Source organism: Elephas maximus, chromosome 2 (genome assembly GCF_024166365.1).
Source record: "Elephas maximus indicus isolate mEleMax1 chromosome 2, mEleMax1 primary haplotype, whole genome shotgun sequence".
Classification (NCBI taxonomy): domain Eukaryota; kingdom Metazoa; phylum Chordata; class Mammalia; order Proboscidea; family Elephantidae; genus Elephas; species Elephas maximus.
Genome location: NC_064820.1, coordinates 105,003,829 through 105,030,951, shown reverse-complemented (window position 1 = coordinate 105,030,951; position 27,123 = coordinate 105,003,829). Strand labels below are relative to the sequence as shown.

At 37.6% G+C, this 27,123-nt stretch overlaps 1 long non-coding RNA gene across 2 annotated transcripts in view; it reads right to left on the bottom strand.

Moving 5' to 3' along the window:
• LOC126068367 (uncharacterized) overlaps positions 1-27,123 on the bottom strand; it is a 411,592-nt gene that overhangs the window by 197,470 nt on the left and 186,999 nt on the right. For both annotated transcript variants that reach the window (XR_007515662.1, XR_007515655.1), the window contains exon 3: positions 3,729-3,894. This is a non-coding gene — a long non-coding RNA (uncharacterized LOC126068367). The remainder of the gene's footprint in view (positions 1-3,728; positions 3,895-27,123) is intronic.

The window sequence follows — 27,123 nt, the reverse complement described above, 5'->3', positions numbered from 1 at the left end:
ATACTTTGACTTCTTCCTTGCCAATCTGGATGCCCTTTATTTCTCTATTTAGCCTAATTGCTCTGGCTGGGACTTCCAGCACAGTGTTGAATAAGAGCGGTGATAAAGGGCATTCTTGTCTGGTTCCCGATCTCAGTGGGAATGCTTTCAGGCTCTCTCCATTTAGGGTGATGCTGGCTTTGTATAAATGCTCTTTATTATGTTGAGGAATTTTCCTTTTATTCCTATTTTGCTGCGAGTTTTTATCATGAATAGGTGTTGGACTTTGTCAAATGCCTTTTCTGCATCAATTGATAAAATCATGTGATTCTTGTCTTTTGTTTTATTTATGTGGTGGATTACATTAATTGTTTTTCTAATGTTGAGCCATCCCTGCATACCTGGTATGAATCCCACTTGGTCATGGTGAATTATTTTTTTGATATGTTGTTGAATTCTATTGGCTAGAATTTTGTTGAGGATTTTTGCATCTACATTCATGAGGGATATAGGTCTCTAAGTTTCTTTTCTTGTGGTGCCTTTACCTGGTTTTGGTATCAGGGATATGGTGGCTTCATAGAATGAGTTTGGTAGTATTCCATCCTTTTCTATGCTCTGAAATTCCTTTAGTAGTAGTGGTGTTAACTCTTCTCTTGATTACCTTTTCAATCTCTTCTTTTGTTATGGGTCTATTTAGTTGTACTACCTCTGCTTGTGTTAGTTTAGGTAGGTGGTGTGTTCCTAGGAATTCATCCATTTCTTCTAGGTTTTCAAATTTGTTTGAGTATAGTTTTTCATAGTAATCTAATATGATTCTAGCAGTCTTTAGGTCCCTGATGTGTGTAGGTGAGGACCTTGCTTAATAGGCAAAGCAATGTCAAACGTCAAACACCCACCTTTCCATTGCACAGCTGAAATGATTGGAGTTTGCCAACAAGGGCCTCTTCTCCTGAAATAGGCCCACACAGGTCCATGCAGGAGGGAAAGGTGCTCAAGGTCCATGGACAGTTCATGCTTGGTCAGAAGCTGCTTCTGTCCTGAGCTCCCCCGGTTAATGCAGCTAGCAAATTATCTTTTCCTCCCAATTGCAATTTTTTTTCCTTCCCCAAGGCCAGAAGGATGGCTCTAGGTGCTCACCAGGGTCTATCCCAGGCCCAGGGATTCAGCCGCTGAAGCTGGCTTGGGGGTGAGGGTAAAACATAAAAAATAAAAATAAACTTTTATTTTTTTGTTTTGTTTTGTTTTGTTTTGTTTTGTTTTGTTTTGTTTTACCCCCACCCGCAAGCCAGCTTCAGCGGCTGAATCCCTGGGCCTGAGATAGACCCTGGTGAGCACGGTAAAATATACACAAGTATTTAGCTTTTGCCGAGAGCACTGTTCTCCTCAGGTTCTGGAGATGTGAGTAGGCTGTGTGGCTGGCTGCTTCTCCCTGAGGAAACTGCGGCCAAATGCTAGTACCAGCCCGCCGCCGCCACCGCTGCCGCTCTGGGAATGGTGCCTGAGGGCTCCCCATGATTCAGGTCCAGTAACTCCTCTCCACTTCTGAACAGTCTCTTCCTCCCCCTGCCCCTCAGTTCATTATCTAAGCTTGCCTCTGATGCTCAGGGCTCCCAGCTTGTCACAAATGTACTTGTTTCACTTGTTTTTTTGGGTCTTTGTTGTAAAGAGGACTTGCCAGAAGCATCTTTCTATTCTGCCATTCTGCCATCTTGGTTCCACCCCCTTCTTTTTTTTTTTCCAACTTTCACATTCCAGTCACCAGTAATTATCAATGCATCCTGACTGAATGTTTGATAAATTTCAGACTGCAAAAGCTGATAAAAATCTTCAGTTTCTTCATCTTTGGCCTTAATGGTTGGTGCATACATTTGAATAATAGTCGTATTAATTGGTCTTACTTGCAGGTATATGGATATTATCCCATCACTGACAGTGTTGTACTTCAAGACAGATCTTGAAGTGTTCTTTTTGATGATGAATGCAACACCATTCCTCTTCAAGGTGTCATTCTTGGCATAGTAGACCATATGATTGTTTGATTCAAGATGGCCAATACCAATCCATTTCAGCTCACTAATGCCTAAGATATTGATGTTTATGTGTTCCATTTCATTTTTGATGATTTCCAGTTTTCCCAGATTCATACTTCGTACTTTCAGGTTCCAATTATTAATGGATGTTTACAGCTGTTTCTTCTCATTTTGAATCATGCCACATTAGAAAATGAAGGTCCTGAAAGCTTTACTTGATCCACGCCATTAAGGTCGGCTCTACTTTGAGGAGGCAGCTCTTCCCCAGTCATCTTTTGAGTGCCTCCCAACTTGGGGGGTTCATCTTCTGGCACTACATCAGACAATGTTTTGCTGCTATTCATAAGGTGTTCACTGGCTAATTCTTTTCAGAAGTAGACTGCCAGGTTCTTCTTAGTCTGCCTAAGTCTGGAAGCTCAGCTGAAACCTGTCCTCCATGGGTGACCCTGATGATATCAGAATACCGGTGGCATAGCTTCCAGCATCACAGCAACATGCAAGTTCCCACAGTATGACAAACTGACAGACATGTGGGTGTCCAGAGGATCATAGCCATTGAAAACTCTATGCAGCACAGTTCTACTCTGACACGCATGTGTCACCATGAGTCATAATCGACTTCATGGAGACTTTTTTTTTTTTTTTTTTTTAGTGCTACTTTCCCAGAATGTTTCTTATCTCCAAGTTGTTGGTAGCTGTCCTGGAGTGAGCTCTGACTCACGGTGACCCTATACACAACAAAACAAAAAGATGCCCAGCTCTGCACTATTTCCATGATCAGCTGCAGATGTTAGCTACAGTTTTTGATGTCCAAACATCCTTCAGCTAATGTCTGCTTCTGTGTGTCTTCAGTGCACTCTCAGTTCACATCTTGCGCAGCACTCATCACAGCATTGTACATGTTGGATTATTTGGCTACCCACTGGACTATGTGTTCTTTAAGGAGTAGAACTATGTCTCTCATTCATTTGTTTTTTTTTTTTTTTTTATCCCTAACACAATTCAAAAGGCATTCTGGTAGCATAATGATTGAGTGTTTGGCTGATAACCAAAAGGTTGGTGGTTCAAACCCACCCAGCAGCTCTGCTGGAGAAAAGAACTAACAATCTGCTTCCATAAAGATTACAGCCACAAAAACTCTGTGGGGCAGTTCTACTCTGTCACATTGTGTTTCTATGAGTCAAAAATCGACTTGACAGCACCTAAGAACAACAGCATAATTCATGACAAATTCTAGATGCTGAATGTATAGTTTCTGTTTTAATTAGTAAACTAATGAATAATAGGACAATACACAGGAACAAAATGGAATGGGAGGAGTTGTAATTCCAAGATGAAATGTTTAAGTATATTTTTTTCAGCACTGAGGGCTGATTAAAAACTTCTGAATGACTTGATTAGTCTTGTGTCTCGAGATTAGTTGTGGCTGTGGAACTCTAGCAGTGTCTGATATGGAAGACAGACTGCAGGGGCAAGTAAATCAGTTAGGAGGCCATTACGAGTGCCCAATGACGATGATGTGGCTTGATTAAGACAATAACAGAAAGAAATACCAAAGGAGTTCATTTGAGTGGGTAAATGATGGGTTCAGTTGAAATATGAGGTAAAAGACTCAATAGGTTGTTGGAAATATGGAATTAGACAGCAGAAGACATAAAAAATGATAGAAGTTTTATAATTGGAAATTAGCTAGTGCCTTCTCCTTCACTTTTGGTTTACCTTTTGGAAGCAGAATGATGGACATATACGTAAATCCAGCACAGTGGATTTCAGTATCATTTGCCTCAGAGATAAGAGATGACATCATGGGAAAGATAACATTTCCAGGGAAGAGGCTGCAGGATCAAATGTTGAGAGGCACCAGGACCTGAGCTTTGGAAAGTGCCTGTAGGTAAGGGAAAACAAAGACAGGAGTCAGGAAAGGAAACAAGGAAAAATGGAATGGTCTCACTTTGCAAATCACTCAGTGGTACAATTCTTGCTTCTCACACAGTTCACATGGGTCCAATTCCTTGAGTTATTTCAATAAAAATTTTTTAGTACCTACTCTGTGCCATGCTGGGCTCAAAGGTCACAAAGAACAATGATAGAATTGTAAACATTCACATAACACTCTTAACCAGGAACTCTTAAAAGCGCCTTTTGCATATAATTCTCACAACCACCCTTCAAGGTTGAGGCACAGGCTAATAAGTAATTTGCCCAAAGTCACCCAGCTAGTTAATAGCAGACGAGGATTCTAGCTCAAGCAGCCTGACTCCAGAATCTGCTCTTAACTTGCTTCTGAACACACGGTTCTTGCCCTAAGGAAGCTTAGAGTCCAGAAAATGGAAGTCCATATACTACTTTAAGTGAAATTAAATTAGTGAGGTAATAAAGGCTTCAAGTGCAAATAAGGGATGGGAAGGGGGTCGAATCATTTGAAATTCTCTAGATTTTATATTGAGTCAGTATTACTTTCCTTACAATGGTGATATTCTGGTCCTAGGTGAGTGGTCTAGAAATTCACTAAGGTGTCTTTGAATCCACACCTTCTAATGACTTTCCTGTAACAGTCAATTCTACTGCCAAGAATCATCTCATAGTTAGTGCAGATCCAGGGCAGACCTACCCTCAGAACCCAAAATGTATACAAATAAAAGCAAAAGAAAAATAATCCCTGAGAGTCAGACAGAAAATGAGTCTGGAAAAGTAAGAGGGTAATGAGCATGAAGAAAGAAAGAGGCAAGGGAGAAGAGTACAACAAAGGCAAAAATTAAATTTCCCTAGCTTTCTATTTTCCTACGTTTAGCATAATACCCCGTGCTATGGGTTGGATTGTGTCTCCCAAAAAGACGTGTTTAAGTCCTAACCCTTGTACCGGTGAATGTGACCTTATTTAGAAATAGAGTCTTTGCAGATGAAATTAGTTAAGATGAGGTCATATTGAATTAAGCTAGGCCCTGAACCCAATATGACTGGTGTCTTTAGAAGAAGCAGAGACATGGACACACGGAGAGGAGAATGCCATGTGACAGTGAAGACAGAGATTGGAATGATACATCTACCAGCCAAGGATAGCTGGCAACCACCAGAAGCAGGAGAGAGGCATGGAGCAGATACTCCCTCAGGGCCACCCAAAAGAACCAACACTGCCAACACCTTGATTTTAGACTTCTAGGCTCCAGAATTGTGAAAGAACAAATTTCTGTTAGTTTAAGCCACCTAGTTTGTGGCAGTTTGTTACGATAGTCCTGGGAAACTAATACAGCCTCTTCAAAGGAGTATTAGGTATTTGAGCATTTCATGGCTATTGAATTTTGTATATGGCCTTATACATTTCAAATTAGCTGTTGTTTTCAACTTTTAATTGAAAAGGATAAGGGGTAAGAAATGAGAGTTTTCCGTAAGAGAAGACCTAACCAAATAGGTTTATTCAATGTTGGTTGTCCCTTTGGGTTTGCTATTAGCTTGGGTTTGCAAGTAAGGGGCTGCCGGATTCACATTGCTCAATCATCTCTTCTCCACTCACCCTGTCTAAAGGACACATCCTTCTATTATATTCTGAGACAAAGGAATCAACATGACTTAGCCCTCCATGTTTGACCACAATATTCAATGAAGCTATTTGTATGATTTAAAGAGAGATGATTTCCTCTCCCAGAAATTACAAGTGCTTAAAAATAATTTCATGATTTAGTGTAGTTGTTTAAAAACTGGCACAGATATCATGCTTAAACAAATCATCTTTGCTTTCAGCAAGGAAAGGAGTAGTTTAAGGATCGTAAATATTAAAAGCACAAAATAATATTCTTTTTTTAAAATTGGGAAAATTCATGAGTCTTAGGTATGAATAGAAAACCATCTGCATTTTCAGGAAGATTATAAAAATCAGTCTTTCCAATTTTAGATTTAAATATTTGAAATATTTACTATGTATATAAGTATATAACACACGCTAACACAATTCAATCCAGTTATTACAAATCCAATATATATTCATAACATTTAATATATACAAATATTTGCAAAAAGAATCAGACTCATCCAATTATTTATCCTTCAAATGCCTAGAATGCTAAGTAGCACTCCTGGTACAGGGATCACTGCAAAGAGGGTGTATCATGAATACACACACTCCACAATTTTTGTCATTTTTCCTTGCATTGACTTTGCACTAATTAAAATGCATGCTTTTGCATTCTTTATATCTAAAATACCTAAGTCAAATAAATTATCTTTTGAGTTTTCATATATTATTTTTCAAAACGAAAAATGTTAAATATACAAATAAATTACAATATAAGACAAATGACACTCAACATTAAGTGAAATTTCCACTAGGAGCAAGCAAGTATAGAAATTGCTGAGGAAAAACAACAGTTAAAAAAAAAAGTAGAAGTCTCTACTAGTATCAGTGTCTTGTGTGAAGACACATATATTTAACATTCAGACCTAGGGATGCTATGGGCCAAAAGCTCAAATGTCAATGGCGCCAGGCAGACACCGTACAAGAGGGGACATGCCATGCGAAGGCTGTGGCAATCAGGAGAGGGCAAGCTCTGACCAAAGGCCCTGCCAATTTACCACATGATAAAGCAAACAAAGTGTTACTATTTTTCAAGAAAAGAGGAAAAATCTAGAGTAGTTCATGAAATCACCTCATTTGTTAAATCTTGTCAATTATTTGTTTCTAACTGAATACCATTCAACACAAATCTTGGCCTCCAGTGTTTTTCTGGTCACTAAATTTAATCCTGAAAAACAAATGTTACCTTCAGTGTAATAACTACATCATTGTAGGCAAATGTAATACCATATTATTCAACGTAAATGACTCCACTATGAAACACTACAATTATTTTCAGGATTAATCATAAAAAGAAAAGGAACCTTATGCATCATTCTTTACAAATTTGGGGGCTTAAAAGTGTTCATAGATTCTTATATCTAGTTCTCTGTGTCTAAACAAGTGTTAAAAAAAATCTTAATTGTTCTAGAAAATACTCCCAGGTAGTAGATGTTAATAGTCCCATTTATAATAGTGAAGTTAAACTACAGATTTGTATCCAAAGAAAATGCAAAGTAGGAAAACACAAAAAAATCAATTGCACTTTCCATGTTATTCTACACACTTAATAAAAATCACAGCGCAAAACATCTATAAATAATGCGTTACTGGAAATTGTACAAAATATGTCTGTCAATTTTTATACCAAGCTAATGAATTATACCAATCATTTAAAAGATCACCAAGGGAAAGGTTGTGCTCTTAAAAAGGGCAAGCTATTTTAGCCTCTGTAATCATCTGTAAACAAAAAGGGCATCTATGACACAACAAAAACATTTCACTCATTCTCAGACATATAAGCCTTCTGTAATTATATCTTTGTACAATTAATATCACCTTTTAAAAGTTTGTATCTTAACATTCCATTCTACTGGGCACATGGCAAACGACTTCATTTATTCTGAGGTGAAAGAAGAGAAAGCATCATCCCCTACGTACCACAATGGGGGAGGAAATGCCAACATACTACCTCAATTGTCTCCAAGGAATTTCTCCTTCAATACTTTAAACACCATTCTCTTAAAGACTGGAGACGGGTGATGACTAATGGCAGAAAATCCCATCTTATAAGCTTTTAGCACATCCTTAGTAGGTGATCTAGCACTTCAGTTTGGGATATTTAGGTATTTGGCTGTTTTATTTTGTTTTTGCTATCTAGAGCCTCAATAAAAAGCTGAGACCAGAAGAATTGTATTTTAACAACATGCTTACATGCTTATTAAGCTTGGAAGTAGACACATACAAAATAAAAAGTCCCAGTATGAGACTCTTGGGTAAATCCAAAATTTAGGGGTCAAATGACAAGGGGATTGATATGGTCAAAGATGAGAGAAGCAGGAGAGATAAATTCCACAGAAGACAACAGTGGAGAGAGAGTCGCAGGAAAAACTACCAAGGATGCTTTGATACCATGGAAAATAGATTAGAGTGAAGACAGGGAAGAAGATTTGATATAAAAAGGTCATTCCTTTAAAAAAAAAACAAAAAAAAGAAGTAGAAAACCAGGTCATCTTTGAGAGTAGAAGTGGTGGGAGTGCACAGCAGACAGGGATCTCCTGTTAACACAACCATCTCTGATAGTATTCAACCATCCATATGCTCACCCCAGAGCCTTCCATTCCATTAATGCTTTTCTCGCTAAGTGATTCCCAAATTTACATTTCCAACCCAGACATTTCATCTGAGGAACAAACCCAAGGTTCTTCGCCTACTTGGTACCCACACTTTATCTCTCACAGGCCCCTCAAAAATACCATGTTCAAAAACCAAACTTTGATCTTTCCTTAGATCTGCTTCTTGTTTAGTCCTCCCATAGCACTAACTGGCATCTCTACCCTTCAAGTTGCTCATGACACAAACCCAGAATCGTTCTCAAAGCTCCTTCTCCATTATCCCCCCATCCAATCAATCACCAAGACATGTGGAACTCTTCCTACAAAGGGTATTTCAAATCCATCCACTTCTTCTCTAATTTATCTACCCTGAACTACTTAATATACGACCCACTTCTTACATGGATTCCTTTCAATTCTTCACCACACCACAGTCAAATGATCTTGAGAAATATTGAATTTTAAATCATTCCCCTGCATTATACACTTTAATAGCTTCTCACTGCACTTGGGATAAAATCTAAAACTTTTAACATGGCCTATAAGCAATGCAGGATCTGACTGCTGCCTACCTCACCCACATTCCCCTGCTTTTTTCCTTCCTTCCAGCAAGTCTGACCTTTTCTCAGTTCATTTAAAATGGAAGCTCTCTCCTGCCTCAGGGCCTTGCCACTTGCTCTTCCCTTTGCCTGGCTGCCCCTCCCCTCTTCACCTAATTTCAATCCTCTGCTTAAGCAACACTCTTTCAAAAGAGCTTTCTCTGCTCCAACACTCCTTAATGTAAATTCCCTCCAGGATAACCTGACCATACTCCAATTTTTCTTTCCGGCAGTCCCACAATTTGTATCTATGCACTTTGGGGGTGTTCATGTGTATTAGGTTATTTGTATTATGGAGCCCTGGTGGAGCAGTGGAAACCCTGGTGGCATAGTGGTTAAGAGCTACGGCTGCTAACCAAAAGGTCAGTAGTTCGACTCCACCAGGTGCTCCCTGGAAACCACATGGGGCAGTTCTACTCTGTCCTATAGAGTCGCTACAAGTCAGAATCAACACGACAAAGGGTTTTTTCACGTGTATTATAACTAACTTCCACACGAGGCTACAAGTTCTTTAAGGTCAGAGACCATACCTATCTTATTCACTGCCGTACTGCCACTGTCTGGGACCTGATACACGCACAAGAAGGAACTCAATAATGTTTTCATTGCCTAACGTTGAATTAAGGAAATAATAAAGTGGAAACCCTGAGAGAGATGTTTAACTCAAGCTATGCGATAGCATTAGGCATCAGAGCCCGCAGGGATTTTTGCCTGGTGAAGGGCTGTCTGATGATACATCTCCACAGCATGGGATGGGCTTGAGCAATTGTCTCCATGAGCTTCTCTTGCAAGGGGAAGCCAAAGCTCTTCCTGAATCTAAGGAGACCAGTTTTCCCTTGTTAAAGACCATGCAATAACCTCACTAGAGGAGGTTGCCTTGTAAGAAGATGTCTATTCTATACCCCAACAACCTTTTATTACTTCTCTAACTATAATTAGAGTCATATCCCAAAAAACTTCAGAGAAGCAAGAGCAAAGTTTGACCCAAGGTAAGTTTGCATATATTCTAAAAGAATTGCAAAATTTTACTAATATATTTTAGCGGAAATCAGAGGAATGTGTTTGAAAATGTGCTCTAAAGCTATTAGACTAAGGAGAACAGAATATAACATTGGATTAAGTTTGAGCTTCTTATCCATTTAAACATGTACTGACCATTTAGCCCAGTAATTTCACTTCAACGTATTTAGTTAAGAGAAGTGAAAATATATGTCCATAAAAACTTATGAATGAGTATTCATAGTAACATTATTCAAAATATCAAAAACCTGGAAGCAACCTAAATGTTCAGCTAGTAAATGGATGCACAAGCTGTGGTATATCTGTACAATGGAATACTATTCAGCAATAAGAAAAAACTATTGAAAGACTCATTATGCTTGAGAGAAGCCAGACAAAAAGAATACATACTGTATGATTTCATTTAACTGAGCTGCTAGGACAGGAAAAACTAATCTATGGTGATGGAAATCAGGTCAGTGGCTGCCTGGAACGTGGAAGTAGAGGAGACTGACTGCAAATGTCTTACATGATAGGCTGTTCCGCATGATAAGCTGTCTACCAAAGGAAGTGAACAGTTGCAGCATTACAGCCCTAAATAGGAGTTTCATTGAAAAAGAGTGGGAAGAGAAATTTTCCCAGTGAACAAAATCTCAAACGGTACATTTAGTTGTAGTGAGAGATGTCCATTCCTTTGCAGGTAGACTTTGTCTTGTACCCACAGCAATCCAGTTGACGCCGACTCATAGCAACCCTAGAGGACTGAGTAGAACTGCCCCATAGGGTTTCCAAGGCTGTAAATCTTCACAGAAGCAGACTGCCACATCTTTCTCCCTCGGGGTGGCTGGTGGGTTCAAATCACCAACCTTTCAGTTACCAGCCGATTGCTAAACAACTGCACCACCAGGGCTCCTAGACTTCCCATTAGGCTATCTCAATAGCAGCCTAGAGGGGGAAATCACTAAATTTGAATCTCATACGTTTAGATTCTCTCATTTGGGATGGGAAAGTACTTTGGCATACTGTTTTAATTCAAAGTTTGGATTTACAAAAAATTATTCTTCTGATATTGGCCCCAAGAGTATATATACATTGAAAGACAATTTATAATATTTTACAGTGAGGGTAAGACACAATCAAAATTAAACTTAATATTAAATATTTGACATCTGGCCATGTTCTGCTTGTGTGCTGAGCATAAGTGTGTTCAAGAAATAAGCCATTGGATCTGCATATTTTAAATTTAAACATGATTTGTCCCCCGGACACAAAACTTCAAAAGATTTGTAATGTTAATAATTCAGTTCAGCACACATTCATTAGGGAGCAACTAGATTAGATCTCAGAGACTACTAAAATATGTGCCAGGAAGACACATACACAGATGCACACGCACACAAATGCACACACGTATACAGGGGGTTTCATAACTTGAATTTAAAAGCATAATCTTGATGTTTTAAGTCACCTAAGGAACCAATATTTCTGTAAGTGTCAAAATTAGCAAGTCACTGCAGCATTCCTCTGAAGATTGATGACACATCCTCATGTGATTTATGAGCCTATCGAAAAGGGCATTTGTGGGAATTTGTAGAACCTTTGTCCTGGAGCTGGAATGGAGTTTGGTGTTTTCCTTGTGGTGTGCAGGTGTCTGTACAACTTGTTCAATTTGGTCCCAGGGGCATGCTTGTGAAAAACAAAGGTTAGGAAAAGTTATGGTAAACACTAAAAAAGAAAAGAAAGTTAATTTCGCCAGGTGAAAGGCCATAGAGCTCTACTTTGGCACCTGCAAAAGTACGCCAATATTTATGCAACGGTCTCCCAAGGTTTATGGAAGATGTCAATTTTTAAGACACTCAACCTTCCCTTTATTTTTTCACTTCTAACCATCTGTGGGTAATACATGTGCAGAGGGGATGATCTGACAAAGTATGAAACACAACAAACTGTAAGACTTTGAGCCTTGTATAACAAAGTACGAAAACAAAGATCAAAGGCACAAGGCACACTGGATGATTGTTTGGTTTTTTTTTTTTTTTTTGTAAAGAACAGCCCAAAGCAAGGAAAAAAAATTCCCTAACTTCTAAACAACCAGAATATCAGCAAAACATAAACAAGAGCATGTTTACCTTATACCTCCCACAGAATCTCCTTGTGTGCCTTTCCTGTATAAGCCTTTAGCCAGCTGGACACATAGTAAACTGGGCAGCCTGCTTTAATTTACTCAGAATGAGAGATTGTCCTGAAGATCTAGGGGTACTTTTTATGAAGTCAAATCCAAGAAAACAAACTCACATGTGTAAATGTGTAAATCTACAAAAACTAGATATACAATATGATGAAAATGAATTCCATGAAACACACACACACAAAAAAAAAAAAAAATCCATGCAATATAGAACCTAATGCTGCTAAGGCATTTTCAGTCTTTGAAGAGAGAAATTTCACTCTGTTTAAAAACACTTTTACGGTATTGCTGGAGTTTTTTTCTTCCATGAGTTAAACATGTACCAGAGACGACATATATTTTCCTAAGCAGGAAGGTGAGATTTTCAAGTTACTTAGCCAGATATGAAAGTATTTTATTTTTCAGTTTTTCTGCATCATCCTCTAAAGGTAAAAGAAGGTAACGTTTTTATCCTATAATCTTCGATCAAATTTATGAATCTAGCTTGGGAAAGCCTTTTTTCCATCAGTTCTATAACAGTAGCTTTTAAAGGTTGCCTTGGTATCCAGAGAAATGAGCCTAAAGTAAATAGTGTAGTATCTTTATCGTATCAACTACAGTGCTCAATATAGTTTTATATTGATTAATACCAAGAAAATTAAAACATAAAATAGGTGATTTAAGATCAAAAACATAAACTGAATTTAATATATTGTTTTTAAACTCTATAATCTTTGTTTTTGTTGCTGACTGTGAACAAAGAACACTTTGAAGCCCAATTTTATCTTTAAATAAATTTGATATTGATGGTCAAATGCACTTGAAGAAACGCCTTTTAGGTTTTCTTTCTATTTCAACTGCTACAAGCTAACCTGAGTTTATATTACCACAAATTGGTTGATTTTACTAGATCTGCTCCTAACATTAGTGGGATCTGAACCAAGAGCACAAATGGAAACCTGTCTATCATATGTCTAAATATTTAAAAGTCATAAATCAAGGCAACAAACTGTTAAATAAAATATACACTATCCTCCTACTTTGACAAACATATTTTATAATGATCAGGATAGCTACTATTGAATTTAAAACTTCTGCCCCAAAGTTCTGCACCAGAACTTAACTGCACAGGGAGAACTTGTCCCTGACCCCTGGTCCCTGACCCACAGCCTCCCCCTATGGCTTACCCTTCTCCTCCTACCCTCACCTGCAACACACAACATGAAAAAAAAAGAGGGGTCCTTAATAGACACCTCGGCCTGCATGTTCAAGCTCTGTCCTTTCACACTTACATAAAATAGCTATCCATTGGCCACCCCTTGTGCATAGGTGTGTGTCCAGGGCAACATGGTCCACCCTTGGGAAGACAGGGAAAAAAAAAAAAAAAAACAAGCCCATTGTCATTGAGCCAATTCTGTCTCATGGCAACCCCATATGTTCTAGACTATAACTGCTCCATAGGGTTTTCTTGGCTATAATCTTTATGGAAGTAGATTGCCAAGCCTTTCTTCAAGGTTGCCACTGGGTTAATTCAAACTGTTAGTCACAAACCATTTGCACCACCCAGGGAGCATCTTGGGAGGACAGGCTTGGTTAAAGGCCTATACATACCCTGGAAGTGGGCTTAGAGCCATCTTAGCAGAGAATTCTGGGGTCTCAGGTAGCCAGGAGCAGGGGGAGTAAGCTCTAGCTGGACACCACCCCTTGACCCCTCAGAATCCTTGCTCCATGGAGCAAGCACAGCTGGAGGAGAGCCCAAGCAGATCCTCTTAAGAATAGGCCCTAGGGTAGGGTCCCCCTTTGTCCTGATCTATTAGTGGTATTGGATTTATCTATCTGCTCTGCTACTTTTAGTCACTCTACATGTAAATATCACATCCAAAATTACATTCATTATCAGTTAGTGATTACATATTCACTTTCACTTGAATTCCCCAACTGGGTAATAAAAGCCTCACAATTCAAATATTTGCTTAAACTGGAAACTTCAGGGTCATCTTAGGCTCTTCTCCTTCCTCACCACTTATTTCCAATCCTCTTGATTCTTTAGCTAAAATACCTCTAGCAACTGTAAGCTCTTTTCTATTCACATTGCCATTGTACTGGGTGAAAACTTCATTATTTTTCTAGACCAGAGCAATAGACTCTTAAATGATTTTCCTGCCCCTGTCAAGTCCTAGCAAACCCATTCTCTGCTCTTTTTAAAGCCCAATTCTAATGAAGTCATTCTTCTCTTTAAAAAGTTTTCATGCCAAAAAATAAATAAATAAAGCCAACACATGGGTTTAGCATTTACAGCCGTTTTCGCTGTGCTCACAGCCTCATCAGCAGCCATTCCTCCCTGGGCTCCATGGCTCCCTGGTTGCCATGAATTGGAATGGACTCAGATGCAAACGGTTTGATTTTTTTTTTTTTCCACTTCTTATTCTTTGATCATGCTATTTCTTTTGCGTGGAGGCTTTTCTTAAGCTCTGTTGCTCATCAGTTCTCATTCTCCAAACCCAGTTCAACATCCCCACCTCTCTACAGACTTCTTTTGCTGTTGTTGTTGCAAGGTGCAGTCGACTCCAATACGGCTCATGGCAACCATATGTAAAACAGAACAAAACACTGCCCAGTGCCATCCTCACAATCTTGTTATGCATGAGCCCATTATTGCAGCCACTGTGTCAATCCATCTTTGAGCGTCTTCTTCTTTTTTGATGGCCCTCTACCAAGCATGATGTCCTTGTCCTGGGACTGATCCCTCCTGATAACATGTCCAAAGTATGTAAGATGCAGTCTCACCATTCTTCCCCCTAAGGAGCATTCTGGCTGTACCTCTTCCAAGACAGATTTGTTCATTCTTTTGGCAGCCCATGGTATATTCAATATTCTTCACCAGCACCACAACTCAAAGGTATCAACTCTTCTTTGGTGTTTCTTATTCATTGTCCAGCTTTCACATGCATATGAGGCTATTGAAAACACCACGGCTTGAGTCAGGGCGAACCTTAGTTTTCAGGATGACATCTTTGCTTTTTCACACTTTAAAGAGGTCTTTTGCAGTAGATTTTCCCAATGCAATGTGTCTTTTGATTACTTCACTGCCGATTCCATGGGTATTGATTGACTTCTTTTAGTCCCAGATAAATTTGACAATTAATTCTTCCCTCATCTGTGTCAAAAACACACATACACACACACACACACACACACAAACAAACCTGTTGCCATCAGGTCGATTCCAACTCAATAGTAACCATGTAGGACAGTGTGGAATTACCCCATAGGGTTTCCAATGAGTGGCTGGTGGATTTGAACTACTAATCTTTTGGTTAGCAGCTAACCTCTTAACCACTGCCCCACCAGGGCTCCCCTCATCTGTGTACTTACTGAATATTATATCTGACTTCCTTACAGTGCTATCAAATTAGCATGGTTCATTTTGAATTTTGCTAAATGGCAGAAAAAGTTTAACTTACATTAGTTTCGTCTTCATTTGGATTTCCACAGAAGCACATCCTGAAACATGTGTGCAAATAATTAATTTGAAACTTGCTTGGATCACTGATATGGAGTAGGGAAATGAATCAAGAGAAGGAAAACAACCAACAAAGCTTACATCATCAAGCCAGGGGGCTCTGTGGGCAACTAGAGCTTAGAACACACATTCTTCCAAAGGACAAGGTTGTTGGGGTATTTGTACACCAACTTTCATGTCAATGGCTAAGAGTTACTCCAAGGAGGTGTTAATTCCCCTGCATTTCTGACCCGTTTTATGTGCAGAGTGGTCTTATCTGTTAGGAGAAAAACTCTCAAGCACAGAAAAGCAATCACCAGCAGTTGGAAGTCAGCTGCAAAGCACTATGGTGAGGCCTTTGATAGAAAGTCAGAAATCCTGAGCTAGAATCCTATTGTCTCTGTGGCATGATGGTGTTCAACGATTAGGGAATGATGAGTTATGGTCCTTCTGTTACTATCAATTTGTTCCTTAATCTCTAGATAAACTAACACTGCCTGACAGCCAAGGATACATCAGTCATTGTATGTGCCTACTTCATTTAATCTTCTTAGCACTGAAAGATATCTCTTGTTACCATCTTTTTACAGAGAAAGAATTGATGCCCAGGGAACATAATTTATAGAATTTAAGTCAGAGAATTTAGGTCATAGAGATAAAATAAGCCATAATAGATGTTTGAACCAGGTATCCCAGAAAAAATTCAAATGTTTAATAAAAAGATCTTAGAAGAACTAAGCTGATATTTTCAGCCTTAGTATGTCATTTATTTATATATAAACACTGATTAAAATGGACATATTTTTATCATTCTGATCCTAATTTTAAAAGAAACTTTACATTTATTCCAAAATTATAAGATCTCAATAAGAGATTCAGTTATTTGTAAATTATTGAAGTATGAGAATAATTAGTGAAAAACAATGCATTATTGTTTTCAAAATCAAAGAGAAAAAACTTTGTACTGCCTAACTAGTAAGCAAAGATACTAAATTTTATTTACAAAATATAGAATTACATTCTAAATATTTATATACACAATTATTAAAAATTCTAATGGATCTTTACTCTAAAAAATCTTTAATTAGATTTCTGCTTTTAAATATTTTTAATAAAATATTAAATATTAATAAATAATTATATTCCTTTGTGGCATTTATCTGTAAAAATTGAAAACATTTATTTTGAAGTAGATTTTTTTACTTGTAGTAGAAATACTTGTTATTGTACATATGAATGATATTTTTCATTCCCCCAAATTTTACAATTTGCTTCCAATCATTTTGTAACAAGTGGACTATAAAACATTAAAAGAAAGATTTCAATGTCTACAGTGCAAGAACAGCTAATATCCCAAGTTCAACCCAGGTGATTAATTCCCCCAAAAAGGGGACAAATTCTTAAAAGTATCTGGATATAGTATTTTGTCCCATTGGAGCCCTGGTGTCACAGTGGCTAAGAGGTCTGCTGCTAGCCAAAAAGTCATCACTTCTAATCCACCAGCCGCTCCTTGGAAACCCTGTGGGGCAGTTCTACTCTGTCCTGTGTGGTCACTATGAGTTGGAATCAACTAGATGGCAACAGGTTTGGGGTTTTTTGTTTTGCTTTGTTTTTGTCCCTTTAAGCAAATTGTTCTACAGACATTAATGGAATCCTGATAAATGTTGAGATACGTGTGTACTCATCCCAATGATATAAAAGAACATTAATTATCTTGCTGAAAACCTCAGTAGAAAAGTAATGTTAATTCAGTTTTTATTTTAATTAATGCAAAGGAATATTGTGGTTCTTGGTGATTCCTGGGCAAAGGTTTATCCTAATAAACTTTAAATATTTTTAAATATAAATTTACGATTCTTAGTTCAGCATTTACTCATAGGTGCATGCATGCATAATTTACATTGAGTGACTCTTTCCTCACAACCTCAGAGGAGATTTTAACCCTGATTTCTGTTTTAAAAAATACCTGACTTGGTGACCTAACTGAAGATCACCAACACAGAATATTAAAACAAAAGCTCTGGATGTTTAGAAATACCTAGAAAAGGTCAATTTGTGTTACTTTTCAATGGAAGAAAAACATAATTATTCATGGCTATGTTTCAAGCACAGGATTTATCCATCAGAGTTCTGGCATATTAATGATATATCGTGGTAAGAATAAGTTAAAAAAAAAGTTAAACAATCATAAATTTGCTTCTAAATTGTATTTTAATGACTCTCTCCCATTTATATAACCATATAAGTTGTGGCACATTCAGAAACATCCATAAAATTCCTTCTACTCCATTTATATTCTGCATTTGTAAATTCTGTCTCAAGTAAAATAAGCAATTGGGTGCAACATTTGCAAACTTTTATAAATACTGTTTTAATTTCTCTACACTCCTGAAGTCTTCTGTTTGGATTCAAGACAGTGATGTCAAACATTATGAGAGTGTTTATTGCTTTGTAGTGAGATGGGACACTTACATGGCTCATCTGTGTATTTTAGAAGGCTGCTCTGTATAACCGGAAAACATACACACAGGATTATAGGTAATCACACTTTTACATCAGATGAACACAAAATGGCTATTGGTTTTAGTAAACAAAAACACTTCACAAAAGTTCAGCATAAATGAGAAATAATTTTTTACACTTCCAGTGGCCTCTAAATTGACTGTATTTCTAACCACAATAACAAACCAAAAGGATATAATGCCATTTTTTAAGAGGGAGAATTCTTAGAAGGTCAGGGATTGGCATTAGTTTTACTTTGGGTTTATTTCACTCATTAATTTGTTCATTTGTCCAACAAATGGGTATTAAGTTTCTTCTATTGACAGCCCTTGGGCTTGGCACTAATAATACAAGACACAATAGTAAATAAGTACCTGCCCTTAAGGAATCATCAACTGGTGAATTTATCCTTCTTTCCTTTAAAGGAGATCCTCTATTTAATTTGAAAAAAAAAGATTTAATGAACAGCGCGAGGTCCTCTAAACAAATCTCCTTTAGCTTTCTTGTGGCTCTTCCTATTAGAAATTAAAAGAAAAAATTTAAGCTCGTGCCAATTTACAGAACTTCGACTTCACTCCACTTAAGCTACTCGCAGCCATATTACTACAACCCAGACTAGTTCTACTTCTGGAATCGTAAACTTCACATTCTTCTTTCTGGCCCAAACTTCTCATTGTTCCACATCATCAAAATTGTCCATTCCCTTAATCACTTTTTTTTTTCATATTATCAATCTACTTTTTTCATTTCCTTCCCTAAACAGCTTATAGCCCATAATCCATCATTCCTCATTACTACCTTCCCATTACTACTACTGTACCCCAACCCTGAATAAATTCTTGAAGATTTTTGTTTCTGCTCTTATAGCTAGGCTCCTGGGCATTGCAAAACAAAATCATACAGTCCTGATAATTTGCTCCATTACAAAGGCCATTACAAAGGCAAGGTCTCTAAAAGCATCTGGGTCATCAACCAGGGATAACAAGCTTTGTAACTGTCCCTGGTCAGACAGCCCTCTCATTTCCTGGAATTTATTTTAAATTTTTACCGATCTATTTAACTCCTGTAACGCAAGTTTGTGCTCCCCTTTGCTCTGACTTTATCACTCTTCTTGTACTAAAACAAAACCAAACCAGTTGCCGTCAAGTGGATTCCAACTCATTGTGACCCTCTAAGACAGGGTAGAAATACCCAATACGGTTTCCAAGGAACACCCGGTGGATTTGAAATGTCAACCTTTTGGTTAGCAGCCGTAACTCTTAAAAACTAAGCCATTGAGTCGATTCCGACTCATAGCAACCCTATAAGACAGAGTAGAACTGCCCATAGGGTTTCCAAGACTACCACATCTTTCCTCCACAGAGCACCTGGCAAGTTCAAACCACGATTCAGTTAGCAGCCAAGAACTTTAACTACTGTTGCCACCAGGGAATGATGTTATACTAGCTATATGCTAGATATTCCACATAGTTGATTTCAATCCCATCCATGTTTTAATCTGGTACGTAAATGCTGATGAGTTCCAACCTTGTTAACAATCTTAGATCTCCCTCTTAATGAACAGACTGATATATTTTATTGCCTGATGGCCAACTGAACTTTAAATAGTGAATAATATTTATTGAATTATCATCATATTGCTTAGAAAGACACTGTTCTAAACATTTAAATATATTGATAATTTTATTTTTCATAATAATCCTAAAGCAACTACTGTCATTATTCTTTTACAGATGAGAAAATTAAGGCTAAGAGTGTTCACCCAAGGATACATAGCTTAAAATAGCATATCTTAACTAATACGCTAAATTGTCTCTGTAGAGAACCTACCTACAACTACCCAAACCTGAAGATATTTAATGCCTAGGAACCCTTCCTGACTTATCTCCACTGGGTTGGAAGTCTCTATTATGTGTTTCCATGGCTCCCTATTTAATATTCCTCTGTGACTGTTTGTTTCCTTTCTTATCCTTCTCATTAGATTATTAGATGCTTAAGGCTCAGATCATATCTTTTATTTCCAAACACACAAAACCTACCCAGTGCTTCATACATAGCAGGCATTTAATTATAGTTGAGTAAATTAATCTTTAAGTATTTACCATATTTTTTCTCATCATTTGTTTCACTGACTTCTAAAAGAGATAGGCTTATTATGATGTGAAATAACACCAAAATAGCTCTTTTTTTCTTTTTTCTCTTTAAGACAAAAAAGACAAGCCCTTAGAAAATAATACAAGTTTTTCGTTTCTTTGTGTTTGGCCACGGATTGAAATCTAGCTTTCAGTTTAATTAATTTAAGATTTTATGTATGCCATATTGCAAAAGAATATTTCCAGCACTGCTATAGTTTAGTAAGAAAAAAAAAAAAAATATGTGTATGTAAACACACATGCATTGCACATGCAGGGAAAAAAATGTAAATGGTTATTCACCCAACTGGTAATACCGCAACTGCTGAGGAGTAGGGTTGGAAGAAGTTATTTTCCTACATTATACATATTTATATTATTTGAATTTTGTGAATATGTTAAAAAAAAAGTATAATGAAAATCAGAACTTCTGTTCATAAAGAACAAAAGTATTTCATAGTGAAAGCTTGCCATAGTATTATAAGTATAGTGAGATTCTTCTCTTAAATAAAGAATTAAACTTCCTTAGAGAAGGTCCAGGATGAACCTACCTTATGAAACATTCGGAGAAAATGTCATAGATATCTAATGAATTTATTAAATTTCAGAAGAGATTGCTTCTTTTGACCTATTGTTCAAACACGCGACCAAACAATAACTTTCAACAAATCTATCATAATTCATTTTATTTTAGTTCATTTAAAAATTGTTGGTAAAGGTCTCCTGAGACAGTTTTCTTACCAGCAATTTCCAAATAATTTATTTTTAAAATCCAAACAGTGGTTTAGGATTCCAAATCAGTAACAATGTGTGTTTAGACTAAAAAATCATAAATACATTTCAAAACAAATATTTCAAAATCAATTTCTTTCATGTTTACTCATCAATTCTTTGGTTCCGGGCTCTATGTTTTCCCTGAAAGAGCTGACAGTTTTGCTGTTGGTATTAAATAACATAGGGTTAGTCTGCCTGAGGGGCCATCTGTTGTTCCATGCCCTGTCATGACAATTCTGAGTCCTTCAAAACTGCATCCTGTGGTTTCTTGTTAAGGGGGAAGGAAGGGCATTCTCCATCATGAGCCTAAGCCTCAGAAATGTTGTCCTTTCCATATCACCAGAATACAGCTGTGACATCTGTCAGCTAAGACAGGATGTTTTTGCTTCACTATATGTGACTATTACTAATGCTTTGGCAGATGGAAAGGTAAGTTTTAGTTTTGTTTTTATTTTTCTTTTTTTCCTTAGGCTGTATATTTCAATGTGAATAATTATTAAAACACATTAAGGTTTGTTTTTTTTTTCTCTGCTTTATCTTATGAGTTGCTGCTGCTATTCACGATCAATATACAAATAAAAACAAAAAGTATAATTTATTATATTTTAACTAGTTGTAGGCAATCAACAATATGTATGTCCTTTTAAAGTAACAAGAGAGGAAAGATATCTTTCATTCCATTTTCAAAAATCTTTAGAGTCTCAGAAAGCTCTAAACAATATGAACTAAGCACACATACTAAGAAGGAGTTACAAATAAAGGGAAACAAATTGGTGTTACTTCAGCAAGGAAAGTTTACAGAAAACTTTTTGACACCCATGATGAGTTCTGTATTAAATTTCAAAAGAACTGAGTAACATGTATTGACAGAAGGGAATGTGCTGAAAGCTATTCTTGAACCTATCTGAGAATTTCTTCTCCTTTAAGACTTGTGTTAAATTACTTTAAATATTAATACATATTTTGTTTTTATACTTATTTTTATACACATTTAGTGATTAAATTGTTTCAAAATATAAATCAACTAGTAGTTGTACAACACACAACCTGTGGTCTATGGGGGTTTGAAAGGTAACACATGTCAAAAAGTCTTACTGAGGGCAGATGTAGCCAAGAATTAGGGATCACCTTCTGAAATGCAAAGATCCAACATGAAATACCAGTTGCCATCAAGTCAATTCTGACTCATGGCAACCTCATGTGTTGCAGAGTAGAACTCCATAGGATTTTCATGGACGAGAACTTTTTGGAACCATATTGTCAAGACTTTCTTCCAAAGTGCTTCTGGGTGGGTTTGAACCACCAACTTCTCAGTTGGTAGTTGAGCACTTAACCGTTTGTATCATCCAGGACTCCCCAACATGAAATAGATGAATATAATCATTCCTATACCAAGCTTTAAAGATAACTTGTGTAAATGTTCACAGATGAGACCAAATGTCCAGCAAGAAGCCCAGGTTGTTTCCAGGATTCAGTCACAACAAATATGCTCTGATTTCATTTTATTGACTATGAAAAGAGTGAATTAAGCAGCTAACAATTTCACTATAGTGTGTCCGAGATAACTGTTTTCTTGTTAAAATAGAAGGGCTGCAGAGTCCAGACAAAACAAGGGCAAAGAAGAAGAGTTTGTGTCTATCATGTACCATGTAGCCACAGGACACAGACCTTGCCTCAGGCAATTTCCTGAACTTGAAAATTCACTTCATGAAAGGCAGCCCAAAAAGCCCTGCCCAAATGGTTCATTATATATATTTTACCACAATTTAAAAATAAATAAATTAAAGGTCCTGCACCCACCCAGGGAGCTATGTATACATAAAAAAAAAAAATCCTTTAATGCCACCATGCATCCAAAAGTCATCAAGACAAGTGTCAATTCCCTGGAAGCTCAAAACCTAATACAGGAGATCAACATATATAACTAATTGTATTATAAGACAGAATGACTGGGCTCTCACAGATAGATACTCAAGCATTGCAAAAACACCAATGAGAAGATTACATTTTATTGAAGGAATACATAAAATATAATACAGTCAGCTGGTAAAAAAAAAAAACTTTTCTGGCACTGTGGCATTGAGCTGGGATATGAATTTTGACAGATAAAGTGGAAGGAAAGGAAATGCCAAGCCAAAAAACAATGTCATGAGTAAAATGTTAAGTGCTACATATCCTTAAGTAACTCAAAGATTCTAATTTGATTGATTATACAATATCTACATAGGAGATGAGGCTATAAAGGTAAATTGGATTTGAATCCTAGTACAAATATGGGTTTCTTCGTATACCAAGTGAAGGAGTTTGAACTTCATTTTTATATGCACCTGGAAGAGGATATGTTTCTGAGCAAGGAAATCACATGATAGATCTTCTCTATGCTTCCAGAAGATCACTTTGGCAGTCAGTAGGTTGGATGGATTTTATATGGAAGGGAGGGAAGGCAGAATACTCAGTGGGAAAGTTATTGTGATGGTCTGGGTTAGAGTTTATAAGAGCCTGGCCTAGCAGAGTGGCCAAGGGGATAAAAACAAGGCAAGGAATGGGACATAACTAAATTTAGGTAGCAACTCTATTGTTTTATTGATGTGTCCCCGTATCCAAATCTTGAGGCTAAATTATAACATTGACACGTTCAATTACAAAGAACGAAAACAGAATATCAACTACACATAGTGCAATTTGATAATGTGTATGCTTATAATCCATTCATTATAAACTTTAGAAGTAAAAGAAAAACTGCCATTGTGGGTACAACTATGTTACAGACTAGTAATATTACTTGTTTTAAAGAGATAGAACTTCAACTGGATTAATTTGATTCCCTCTCCCACATGAGAGAGTTACTGACAGAATTAAAATTCTCAGTCACCCAGAACTGAGAAATACAAAGAGTTAAATGTGATTAAGTAAGTGATAACGCTGCTGGTCACACTGTTTTACCATTCTACCAAACAGCTTTCCTAGGATTGTTAAAGAATCGCACACCAAGTCTTCAGTCTTCTTTGGAAGACTTATTCATTCATTTATTCACTCAGTCACTCACTCAGCCAATAGTTATTGGGCATTCACTGTGTGTCAGCTCTAGGTAAATAGGGATGAAAGAAAACAAAGTTGCTGTCTTCAAGGGGGTTATAGTTTAGTAAGGGTGGAATTAAGAAAACTAAATGCAACTGGGTGATATGTACAACAGAATACAGGATACACTGAGGCAGTGAATCTAGATATCAAAAAAGAGAAAAAGTAATCGGGTGGTCAGGAAAAGTTGCCTCAAATAAGGAACACCGGAGTACTAATGAGCCCTGGTGTCACAGTGGTTAACAGCTCAGCTGATAATCAAAAGGTTGGCAGTTTGAATCCACCAGTTGCCCCATGGGGCAGCTCTACTCTGACCTATAGGGTTGCTATGAGTCGGAATCAACTCGACAGCTTTTTTGTTTTTTTAACGAGGAAGATGTAGTGACTCAGACTGAGAAGGAAAAGAAAAAAGGTTGTGAAGGAAAAGGCACTATGCAAAAGCACAGAAGTCAGATTGAAGATGGCCCATCCAGAAAACTGCAAGTGGTTCAGAAAGACTAGATGTGGCAGATGTTAAGAAAGAGAAAGAAAATAAAGTTGATGGGGAAGGAAAGGACAGTTAATGTGAAGACTCTTCCATATGGCATTGGACAGGATTAGAACTTTAGTAGATGAAGAGCCAATAAAAGATTTTGAGCAAGGGCTGATATAACCTTATCAGCTTTCCATTAAAAAGAAAGAAAGAAAGGGAGGCAGGACCAAGAGATGGCAGAGTAGTCAGACACTTCCTATGGTCCCTTTTACAACAAAGACCCAAAAAAACAAGTGACTTGATTATATATGACAATCTAGGAGCCCTAAACATCAAAAGCAAAGCTGAGGAATCGGACTGAGCAGCAGGGGGAGGGAGAGATGGTTCAGAAGCAGCGAGGAGTTGCCAGACCTGATCCGGCAGGAACCAGCACCCTGCAGGCCGGGATCGCTGATGCCAGTGGTGAGGCAAGCAGTGGAGTTCAGGACACATTCTACACATTGGGAGAGACCGGGCAGCAAAGAGTCTACTCACTCCTCCAGAATCAGTGAAAAGCGGCGCTCAACCAGCAAAAGATAGGTACATGTGTCTAACCTACCAGGTAGATGAAAAAACACCCCTTTGGGAAAAACCCCTCTCCCAATTACCTGCCCCCTTCCCACTCTGCACCAGGTCTGAATTGGCTTTAGAGAGTGCTTCGACCCCATACACCCTGAGCTATTCTCCTGGCCTTGGAGAGGGGAAAAATTAAAAAACAGGGAAAAATAATCTGCCAGCTCCCATAAGCCAGGAACTCAAGGCAGAAACAGCTCCCTTGCTTAGGCACAGGCATAAGGGGTTCATGGACTTTGAATGCCTTTCACCCCTGAATAGACCTGTGTGGGCCCATTTCAACAGTGTAGGCCCTCATTACCACAGTATAACAGGGTATATAACTGAAGTCTAACTTCAACTGTTTCACCTATATGGTGGAGAGGCATGTTCGTGACATTTGACACAACTCTGCCTATTAAGCGGGGTCCTCACCTACCCAGGGACCTGAGGACTGGTGGCTCCACCCATGCTACCTAGCCACCCATGACAGGGGTCCAAGAATAAGTGGTGCCTCCCAGGCCTTACAGCCAATAGCATTGGGTGCCCACAATGCAATTGCAAAACCCAATCACCTAAGTGCTCTAGGGAAGAGGGACACACTTTTCTCACAGACACTCAGGGGAAGTTGTCAGTGCCTGACCCCCTACTGCATCCAGATACCTGTGCCTACGCCAATCACCCCTGCTCATCTAGGACTGTAAGTGAGAGGCTGCACCACACACTTGGTAACTTTTTGTTTATCCCTCAGTGCTCTTAAAATTCTCTCTTTGTCTTTGGTTTTGGCAAGTTTGATTATAATATGTCTTGATGACTTTCTTTTGGGATCTACCTTGTGTGAGGTTCAATGAGCATCTTGAATAGATACCTTCTCATGTTTCACAATATCAGGGAAGTTTTCTGCCAACAAATCTTCAACAATTCTCTCTGTACTTTCTGTTTTCCCCCCTGTTCTCGTACTCCAATCACTCGTAGGTTATTCCTTTTGCAAGAGTCTCACATAATTCTTAGGGTTTTTTCATTTTCTTAATAGGGTTTTATCTGATTTTTCAAACACATGGAAACTGAACAACACCTTGCTCAAGAACTACCAGGTTTTAGAAGAAATTAAGGATGGAATAAAGTAATTCATAGAACCAAATAAGAATGAAAAGACATCCTACCACAACATTTGGGACACAGCAAAAGCAGTGCTCAGAGGTCAATTTATAGCAATAAATGCACAGATCCAAAAAGAAGAAAGAGCCAAAATCAAAGAATTATCCCTGCAACTCGAACAAATAGAAAGAGTGCAGCAAAAGAAGCCCTCAGGCACCAGAAGAAAGCAAATAATAAAAATTAGAACAGAATTAAATGAAATAGAGAACAGAAAAATAATTGAAAGAGTTAACAAGACCAAAAGCTGGTTCTTTGAAAAGATCAACAAAATCGATATACCATTGGTCAAACTGACAAAGAAAAACAGGAGAGGAAGTAAATAACTCAAATAAGAAATGAGATGGGCTATATCACAATAAACCCAACTGAAATTAAAAGAATCATAACAGAATACTATGGGAAACTGTACTCTAACAAATTTGAAAACCTAGAGGAAATGGACAAGTTTCTAGAAACACACTACCTGTCTAAACTAAAACAGAGGTAAACCCACTGCCGTCGAGTCGATTCTGACTCATAGCGACCCTATAGGACAGAGTAGAACAACTAAATACATCTATATCAAAAGAAGAGATCGAAAAGGTAATTAAAAAACTTCCAACAAAAAAAAAAACCCTGGCACTGACACCTTCACTGGAGAATTCTACCAAACTTTCAGAGAAGAGTTAACACCACTACTAAAGGTATTTCAGAGCATAGAAAAGGATGGAATACTCCCAAACTCATTTTATGAAACCAGCAAAACCTGATACCAAAACCAGGTAAAGACTCCACAAAAAGAAAATTACAAATCAATATCCCTCATGAACTTAGACACGAAAATCCTCAACAAAATTCTAGCCAATAGAACTCAACAACATATCAAAAAAATAATTCACCATGACCAAGTGGGATTCATACCAGGTATACAGGAATGGCTCAACATTAAAAAAGAAAGGATCAAACATTACATTCCTAAAATTTAGCTTAGCCTCAATA